The sequence below is a fragment of the Parasteatoda tepidariorum genome, chromosome 10 (assembly GCF_982258835.1).
Source record: "Parasteatoda tepidariorum strain Cologne lab strain chromosome 10, Ptep-v5.0, whole genome shotgun sequence".
NCBI lineage: Eukaryota > Metazoa > Arthropoda > Arachnida > Araneae > Theridiidae > Parasteatoda > Parasteatoda tepidariorum.
This window is the reverse complement of record NC_141764.1, coordinates 63,573,868-63,583,971: the sequence shown is the minus strand read 5'-3', so window position 1 is coordinate 63,583,971 and position 10,104 is coordinate 63,573,868.

Sequence of the window (10,104 nt, the reverse complement as noted above, 5' to 3'; positions counted from 1 at the left end):
TGTAATAAAATATGTTTGCTTGTAAAGATTATATTCATGTTCTTCCCTTAGCATGTTTCTTGAAAAAAAAAATGAAAATACAATGGGTCTATTGAAATTAATGAGTTTTCGACCACGTTTATATTTTTATCAGACCAAAATGCGAAATAATGCAGTCAAAACGTAACTTCTTATGTTAATTATCGATGAATGAAAAACGATTTTGTTTCGACTTTTTTTGAAACTTTACATCATTGTTATATGAGTTATTTCGAGTGGTTCATTTGTTTCAAGGATTGTTATGTTTGATTAGTTGATTCACTAATTAGCTAAGCAAGGTCATTAAATATAGTAACGTCATACTACTTCAGAATTACTTATGAAAATTCAATTTTTATTTCGTAGTCCACAGTCAATATTTCAATTCTGACGTTAAATGTGATACTTATGACAAACGTACTCTTAAAAATGCTGTTAATTTGTATTTAAGAGCGTTTGCTTAAAATTAATAAAGCAATTGAACTTTTAAAAATTTAGTTTTTTTACTTTCGAATCGGTTACAATTTGAAACGTATAAGTATAATTTAAAAATATATATTCCTTACTATTTAAGATTTCAATTACATTTTGAGCTTAAGCTCAAAATCTGATTTATACTTGAAGTTCAGAATGACTGCTCTTAAGTCAGAGAACTTCATTATATTTATTATTAATGAGAAATTTAGTGAAAAGAACAAATATATGATCGAGATTGGTGGATTTCAAGGGGCTTATTATTTCTCAAATTAATAGATAGAAAATTATTTGTAGTAATAAATCCAGCGTTTGTGTTGAAAGTTAACAAAAACAAAGTAAATTTTAAATAATTTTCCTACTGGTTTCACTAATTATTATTTTTTTTTATCTCAACTTAAAACTTTTTAGCTTTAAAGTTAACTTATAGAGTTCATTATCGGTATTGCAGATCGAATAACCCATTTTTATATCTATTTATGTCGCATCATCTTTAATCCAATATTTTGTAAGGATGACTGCAGGTGTTATAGTGTAATTTTTCGGAGATTTGGAAAGTTTTTGGCAGGAGATCGAACTTTGATCAAATCATTCTTTATGTTTAAATATTTTTTTTTAGTATGTTTGCTGTTCTTTTTACTATTAAAAGTGTAGAGTTCTGCGAAGTGCTACAGGGCTTACTTGCTGTTGCTACATTGCAAAAACGAAATCCTGTTTCTAATGTTACATAGAGTTAGCCATTGGCCTTTTACGAACTAAGTCAGGATGGTGTGCCACTCATTTCATAAGAGAGCACCGCAAGGAGGAGAGTACCTCTTAGCTCTGAACCCCACGGATAGAGGGCAGCACCACCTTTTTTGAAGCAATTTTCTCAATTTAAACATATATTTGAAGGGGAAGGAAATTTTTTCCAGATCCCTGTACCAATAGTACAGCTTAGTGACTGACCATATGACTATCAATCCCATGCATTTTACGAGCAAGTATATCGCATGTACTCGGAGGGTCTTAATGGAATCTAAGATCGAATCTCGTCCCCTCTGGACTCTCTAACCATTGGGCTGTTACGGCCACTCTTTGACTTAGGTATCTTTTGGTGCAGACAAGTTAGACATTAACGAATTTAGGTTTGATTTAATTTTTGACAAAGTCTCCAAAAGGAATGGAGACCACTATAGAACATTTGTGTTTCCTATTTTCTAAAAACAAACAGTAGCAAATTTTTGAACACATTGAATATTTCATCTCTTTATTAAAGTTCAATATACAAAGAAACACTTTTCTATATATTCCAATTTAAATTACCTATGGTAAAAAATTTACGGTTTGTCGAAGTTTATTTTGAAATAAAAAAATCAGTACTATCCCTTCCATTTGAAGATTTCTTAGATTCAGCTGACTGAGAAGGTAAAAAAAAGCATTACCTTTAACCCATAAGACAAGCCATTACAAGAGACATTTATAAATATATATGTCAAACGGAAACATGAAGAAGTTTATGGGTTCCACAACCAGAGAAATACGAACACATTTAAAATAGTGAGTCCCTTGGTATTAGGTATAAATTGTAACCTGTGTCTAAAGCTTAAACAAACTTACCACTCTTTCTGTTTTCCTTATCAAAAACGGATTATTACTGCATTTCTTACTATATGTTGTTGCAGTTGGTGTTGCAGTTTATCCATTGTTGTCAATACATTTTTCATTGGCTTGAAAATCAAATGGTAGGATCCAATTTTCCCACATTAATTTTCATATTGGTTTGGTTGTCATCAGAATAAAATTGATATAAGTCATAAAGTTTATATTTCTCTATAAATATTTTTTTCTTAAATTTAAAGGTTAAAATTACCTGTATTGTTATTATTACGTTTCAGATTTTCTTTGATTTGTGAAGTAGGAGTTTGAATGGATTGTATTATTATTAGAACAATGTAATTCTACGTCAGGATAAAGTTAAAGATAAAGTTATTTAAATCGATGTCTGATCTTATAAACCGTCTTACAATTATTATTTTTGTTGCAAATTACATTAATATACCATTATGAATTACTGACATTCGTTATATGATTTAGAATTTAACTTTCAGCTTCATGCACAAAGTGATGAAAGCGAAAATTGGATTTAAAATACATCCTTCCGTTTGGTAAGAAAAAATATAAAATCACAGTTGTAAATTCACGAAATTTGTTAATAACATTAAACTTTTAATTTTAAATGTTATTTCAAATAATGATCAAAATGATTTATGTTCACTTATAGATCTTAATAGTATCATAAGGGAAATATTAGAAGTGGAGGACAAGTGTTCTTTTTAGTACATATATTTTTAGTTGAATAATTTCAATTGTTTTCTAACAAGAAACAGCAATTATTGCGAAGCAATCATCGGGGTTAGAGCGCGTGAGCGAACAGGGGGCTTAGGCCCCCAGTGTAGTAATATTGTAACGAGTGATATGATAGTTTTACATTAAAAAAATTATCTTTAAAAATTGTCTTCCTGAAAATAAAGCAATATTTACTTTAAATATTTAAAATATTTGCATAGTTAATTTATTTCAAAAGGATTGTAAAGATTGCATAGAATTAAGATAAAACTACATACAAGTTTAAGGTTAAAGGTTATTTAAAGGGAAAACTATATTCGCAGAAAAATTTGTTAAATATTGAACCATGACATCGGTACCTTAAACCATAATGCACTATTAATTTTTTTGCTATTTCAATAAGGTTTTTAATTAAACCATGTTTCCGTTTAACCGTAGAAGTGTCAATTCTAAGAAGTATGATAATATTGCTCACCTTATCACCATATCAATGTTTCTACAAATATGAATGATATTATTGTTCATTTCTATCCGAAATTTATAGCGCAGTGAGTAACTCGAGCTTTAAACATAAAATTTGGTTTCAAGGCTTAGTAACAATCGTATTATTATAGACTGTAAAAAAAAATTACCTTAAACTACTGGAATACGATAGTTAACCCAAGATCAAATCATTCATAAAAATTGCAAAAAAAAGAAGAACGAAAATGTAAAAATTTAAACACATTGGAAAAATGCATTTGGGACAAGCTAGAGACTTGAACAAAAAGGGATGCATTTGGGACAAGTTATAGACCTAAACATCAATTTATAAATTTTATAAACTTAGGCAAGGATTTGAACATACCTTTGCTAATAAAATTCTGAAGAACAGTAAATAAAAACAAAATATCGTTTCTGCACAATATTTAGAAAGTAAATGTTTTTAGGGAAGGTTCGCCAAGAGAATTTGGGAAATGCATATTAATTGATATAATGTTGGAGAAGAATTTTTTTTGATTGGCTATTGCAATTACATAAATTTTCAGGCTTGTGTGCTCAAAATAGGCTTATAAACCTTCGTCAAGAAGAAAAAAACAGATAGCACAATAGGAGAGACAGCACCAAGTAAATTTTTTTGAGAACCACGCTGTTCTACGTTGTTTATTGGAATGATTTCATCAGCCATACAACTAAACTGTGCATAGCTCTCATCAACGTCCCGACTGATCGTTAAGACACAGTTCCCAGCAGATCATCGAAGTCAAGCATCACTGACTGAGGTCAGTGTGCGGGTGGGTGACTACTTGGATCAGTCCGCGTAGGGACCGAGGGTGTGCGGTATTGTTCCTCGTTAAACTGTTTCACCGTAAAGTGCTCGACTTCGCGTGCAGGTCATTGGGCTACCGAAGCAGGGGTGCCATCCCCTCTGCAGAGGATCAAAATTGTGATGGCATGTCTTCGGATCATCCTCAGGGATGTTTCCCAGACCGTCGCCAATAGCCCATTGTGCAGCTCTAGTGCGACGTAAATGAACAACAAGAAGAAGATTGGAATTACATACATTTATAGGCTTGTGTGCTCAAATTAGGCTTATAAACCTTTGTTAAATAGAAAGACAGATATCACAGTACGCAGAATGACAGTACAAAGATACAGGGTAACAGCGGAATTCGAACCCACTACCTCCCAGCTTTACACAGCGTTTGGCAGGCGATACCACTCTGCCAGAGAGGCTCCACGTCAGTAGTTTTGATATTACTGATAGTTTGACATTCATGCAAAAACTGTGAATTTAAGTTGGATAGAAGTCCTTTTTTTTAGACAGATGGGATATTACACCTAATATGTCTCATATTATACTGTTAATCTGGTTTAATCCTCTTAAATTATGGCTCTACGAAATTGTTGTTCTCTGGAACGATTTCACCAAGTAAACATTAAGCCTGTGCATAATTGCCTTTTAGTTCCAAGATATTGGTTGCCATTGTAATACATGAGAGATTTAAGATGTTACCAGTTCGGTCAGAAAAAACGATTTCAGTTGGAACTTATAGACAGTTGGGATAATGCATCTACCATGCTTTACTGGTTATTAGGTTCGATCAGCTACAGATCTACGCATACATCAAGCCAGCACTTCATCAAGTGCTTTTGGGAGTAAGAAGCAAATCGATATTGTCCTTTGTGAGAAAACTGAACAGTTACTAGTTCGATTAGAAAGATTGAAAGATGTGGCAAGTTTTTGGCAGTTGGGATATTACCTCTACCATGTTCTATGGTGTATAGGTTGTGAAGTGTGATCCGCAGCAAATCTGTTTTCTATATGAAGCCTGCGCTTTATCAAGTACCTTCAGGAGTAAAGTGCAAATAGATATTGTGCTTTGTGAGAAAACTGAGCAGTTGCTAGTATGGCCAGAAAGATCGATAGAACTCTCAGGTTTTGGAAAGTTGGGATATTATACCTACAAAGTTTCATATTGTACTGGTTACCAGATTCGATCCGCTACAACAGCGTTCGAAAATAAGATGCAAATCGACATTGTTCTTTGTGAAAAAACCTTAGTTACTAGTTCAATCAGAACGATTTGCAATTTTTGGGCAGATGGAATATTACACTTACCGTGTATTATGCTGCGTTGATAAATACTTTTAATTCACTACAGTTACGGCTCAGCGAAAAGTTGTTCTGGGAAACGATTTCCACAAGTGAACGTCAAATCTCTGAAAGATACCGTTTCACATTTCAACTAGTGAAAAAACTAAGAAGTTACTAGTTCAGTGAGAAAGATTGAGTGAAGTCGCTCTTTTGAGTCGATGAGGTGTTACGCTCTTACATTTATATCACATGCCGCATTGCTAACCAGCATCGATCAGCAACAGTTAAGATTCTACAAAATATTCTGCGCTTCTTTAATACAGTGCTTAGTTTAAAGCAAAAAAGTCAGTAAAAGCGAAGCAATTGCTAAAAGTTTTAAGTAAAATATTTTTATTGCGATAGCTCCTACCTCTTCATAGTTTTATTGGTTTTTTTACGCAAAACATTTATATATTTGACTGCTTTATTAATAAAAGAGGATGGAGGGTAGCCTGGCTAGTAGGGCGTTGGGTTCATGTCCCAAAGATCATGAGTTTGACCTCCATCGGCCGAAGACTTCTCATGTACAAAAAAGTGATTGGTCCAAGCTAAAAATCAAATCTTCACCTCTGGGGGTACTGGATAGCAGGTTGATCGTGCTCTGGTTCAGGTCAAAAATACGATCTGGGGAAGGTTGGATCGTGTGTGAATGTGTCCTCTCTGTAAAACAGGATGTGACGCATGTATGTTGGCTCAGGGGTGTTTCCCAGGTTGTCGGCAATGGCCCATTGAGTAGCTCCAGTGCGACTTAAATAAAAGTACAAATAAAATATTTAAAACAGAAAAATTCTACTTGAGTATAAACACTAAAAACAGTTACCATAAAACAACGCCTGCGTATGCAATACAAAAATACGAAAGCACTCGTTTAGAAAATAATTCGACTAATTAAGCATAATTTCCGAAAGTTTTCCTACTTTACTTTCCATAATGACTTTACAAATATATTCTATTTAAAACATTTTTGTAGGGATATATATATATATATATATATATATATATATATATATATATATATATATATATATATATATACAGAAAACATGTAAAAAGATGTAAAATATTTTAAAGGAAAAAAAAATATTTTCAAAAAATTTTCATAAGCTTAATCTTGAAATTGCTTGTTCTGTAAAAGTGGAGTTAAATGTAACTAAGAAAAGAAATTGTAATCTAAATACAGAAGTCAATGAGAAAAAGAAAGAAGAATATATTTCTGAACTACAATTTTCATAGAGCATTGCTTGTTTTTGCTTTTTATTCAACTAGTATCCCCCCATAAAACCAAGAAATTCAAACCGGAAGTCTTGCAGTCTTCCTATGACGTCATAGCAGCTCATATTAATGTAAATCAATGCATTCATATCATCAAGAGGAAGTTATGAACGACTCTGATTGTACTGCCATCTGATGATAATAGAGAGAAACTCCGTCAGGAATAGGGTTAATAATATTCTTGTTTTTGGACATTTTGTCTCTTTAATCAAATTTATCAGTCGTTATTCACTGCTAATGTTTCAAAAATATTTCTTTTATCATAATTCTTAGGTTGAAAGAAATGCTTAATATTAAATTTAATTTTCTTCCACCATTTTTATTGAATTTACATATTTTTAAAGAAAAATTTTAAAATATTAAAATACGCAAGAAATTACTCAAAAGAATGATTCTAAATATTCATATAAAAATTCTGTTTGTTTTGAGTTCTTTGTAACAAAACACAAAAAAAGTATTAGTATATAGTTGATCTTATTTCGCTTTCAACTCAAAGTTATGGAGGATTTTTTTATTTTTATTTTTTCATTATCCGCCGTGAACTGAAAAATTCTTAATGAGATTTAAGATCAAATTCCGAAAAAGCTAGGATGAATTCTTTCTTCTAGTTTGTTAGAACTTTCTTTCGAAAACAAGAAAAAATCCGTTTACTGCAAACATAATGATATTTTACAGATATTTTTTAAAACTTTCTAAAATATTTCTATACTTGATTTTTGTTTAAAATTTTTAAAGATATATGATACATATTAAAATTTTTTCTATGATTAATTTTGCTTATTTTATGATGAAACAAAAAAGAAGTAAAAAGAATAGAATTCTCGTCTCATAGACAAAGGTAGTGATTTAAAAAATAATTATATTACACCGTATGCAAAATTAGAAACGGAAAATGTTAATAAATTTTAATCTAATGTTCATATTTTCTCATATTAATGACATTTATTCAGTTTGAGAAAGTGGTAGTTTAAGTTACAAAATCAAAACCAAAAATGCACTTTTTCTGAATAAACATATATTTTTATAGATAGATTTGTATTCCAAATCTTCAAAACATGGGGAATGGTTCCTCGTGTCGAAAACGTAGCCAAATTGTTTAATTAAAGAAGTGGACACAAAATTTCATAGCTGACAATTAACTTTTTTTATAATTCCGGGTGTTTCGCTAAAGGAAGCTCGATTATTTATCCGAAAAACTTGGAAACAAGTGCCCTAGACTTAACTATACTGGGCTACCACATTACTCATACTAGTCATATTTTTCAGATTGTGGCTGTCACTCCCTAATTTTGAGATTCAAAAATCAAAATCCATCAAAAAAAAAAGAAAAAAAAGAAAAAAAGGATATGTTTTTTCACACAAAGTGCTTTTCTGTGATTTCGTAGCTTAAAATATCATTTGCTCAAAGTTATTAATTAGCACTGTCAAAATCAACTCCTTGAACCATTTAAACTATATGTTAGTACGAGAAAATCTACCACTATCTCCGACATCAAAAGTTAGTGTGTTCCATTTTTTTATTTAGCGCATTGTACATAACTGGATACCTACAAGTGATGTCATCGTAGGTAAATCGTGGCATTTGACCATTCAGTAGCCAATCAAGTTCGACACACACGCGCGACGTCACTTTCAGGCAACTTATTAAATATGATTTAAATCACATGCTTAGGCATAATCACATCTCTTCTTCTCGAGTTACAAATATTGTGCTGCTACGAGGAGAAATCCTCCAGACTAAAAGTCTGGAGCTGTCTGCTGCTATGGAGCGAAAGCACATTTCTAATGGGAGAGAAATAGAAGAATGAAGTGGTCGATTTATTTTACTCACGTTGACCTTTGCCAAGATCGAAACAAAACTATTCACCCAACACCCCTATTCGAAGTGACTTTTCCTTGCAACCATGGTACCCTCCACGAAGTGAGACTGATGTCTGGAGGAATTCTGAAAACTCCACAATACCCAATTGTATAGATCGAAGCGTAATTTAAATAGTTGTCTCTGTAATGCAGTAGATTTGAGTAGAAGCCAGACGTTTGGTTAAGAGGAACGTATTGGGTTCGATTCTGAATATGATCAAAGATCTGAGCTGTACAAACAACAAAGTGTACAATAAAATTTACATTGCTAAAAGCATTTTCTATTTTTTTAGAGAAAAAAGAGAAAAGGAAATCAGCTCTGTTACTGATTACCTCATTAGAAACCACGTGATATGTTGAGTGTTATACAGCTGCCAATGGCATTTATATGTCATACTAAAGTTATCTAAAACATTTATTTAAGTATTAAAATGTTACATTTAAGTTGAAAGACTAGATATTGTAAAACATAACAAATGTTTCGAATAACAAAATCGATAAGAGAGAGAAGACTATTAAAGAATTAATTACTACTACTTTAAAGCAAATACGGCTCATACAAAACGGCAAAAATTCATGAATATATACTAAAAGTTGTGTTTAATATAATAAGCAGCATGAAAACACCATATTAATATCTGTACACCAGACTAGTTGTTAGCTAATGTAAGTTGGATCAAAGTGTAATACCGAACGGCCTGTGTACGGGGCAGGGAACTGCCCTTGCATTAGAAAGGTCCTGGGTTCGAATCCCGGGCAAGGCATGGATGCTTCTTTCTCTCTGTGTGGGTGTTCTATGTCCTTTCTCCTTTGTGTATGAACATGTGTGAATGTGACCTGCCCTATAAACGGGTTGTGGATGTGTGAATGGCGTGGCAGAAGTCGAATTCCTGGCTATAGATGGCGCCACTGAAAAACAGCAACAATCGCACCCCCACTGCCTAAACAGGCGTACGACAAAAAAAAAAATCAAAGTGTAGTGGAATCTGATAATTGTTTGAAAGACTAAATATTGTAAAACATAACAATTGCTATAAGTAATAAAAGTAACAGAAAGTTGTGTTTAATATAAATAGCATAATACGCCAGACTAATATTTGTAGACTAACTAGTTGGTAGCTAATCTATGGTGGATCAAAGTATAATGGAATCTGATAATTGTTTGAAAGACTAAATATTGTAAAACATAACAATTGCTATAAGTAATAAAAGTAACAGAAAGTTGTGTTTAATATAAATAGCATAATACGCCAGACTAATATTTGTAGACTAACTAGTTGGTAGCTAATCTATGGTGGATCAAAGTATAATGGAAACTGATAATTGAAATGCTTGTCATCGTAGATTTAATATTAATAGCTGTTTTTTTTTAAAACTGAATGATTTTGAACACTACAGAAATGTTAAAAAAATTAAAAATATTTAATTAGACTTCAACAATAAACATGCAGAGCTTCAACTTTAGAATTTTAAAATTGTCTTAAATATGTTTTTTTCATACGAACCAGTTTTTTATTTTCCTTCTTTTTTTTATT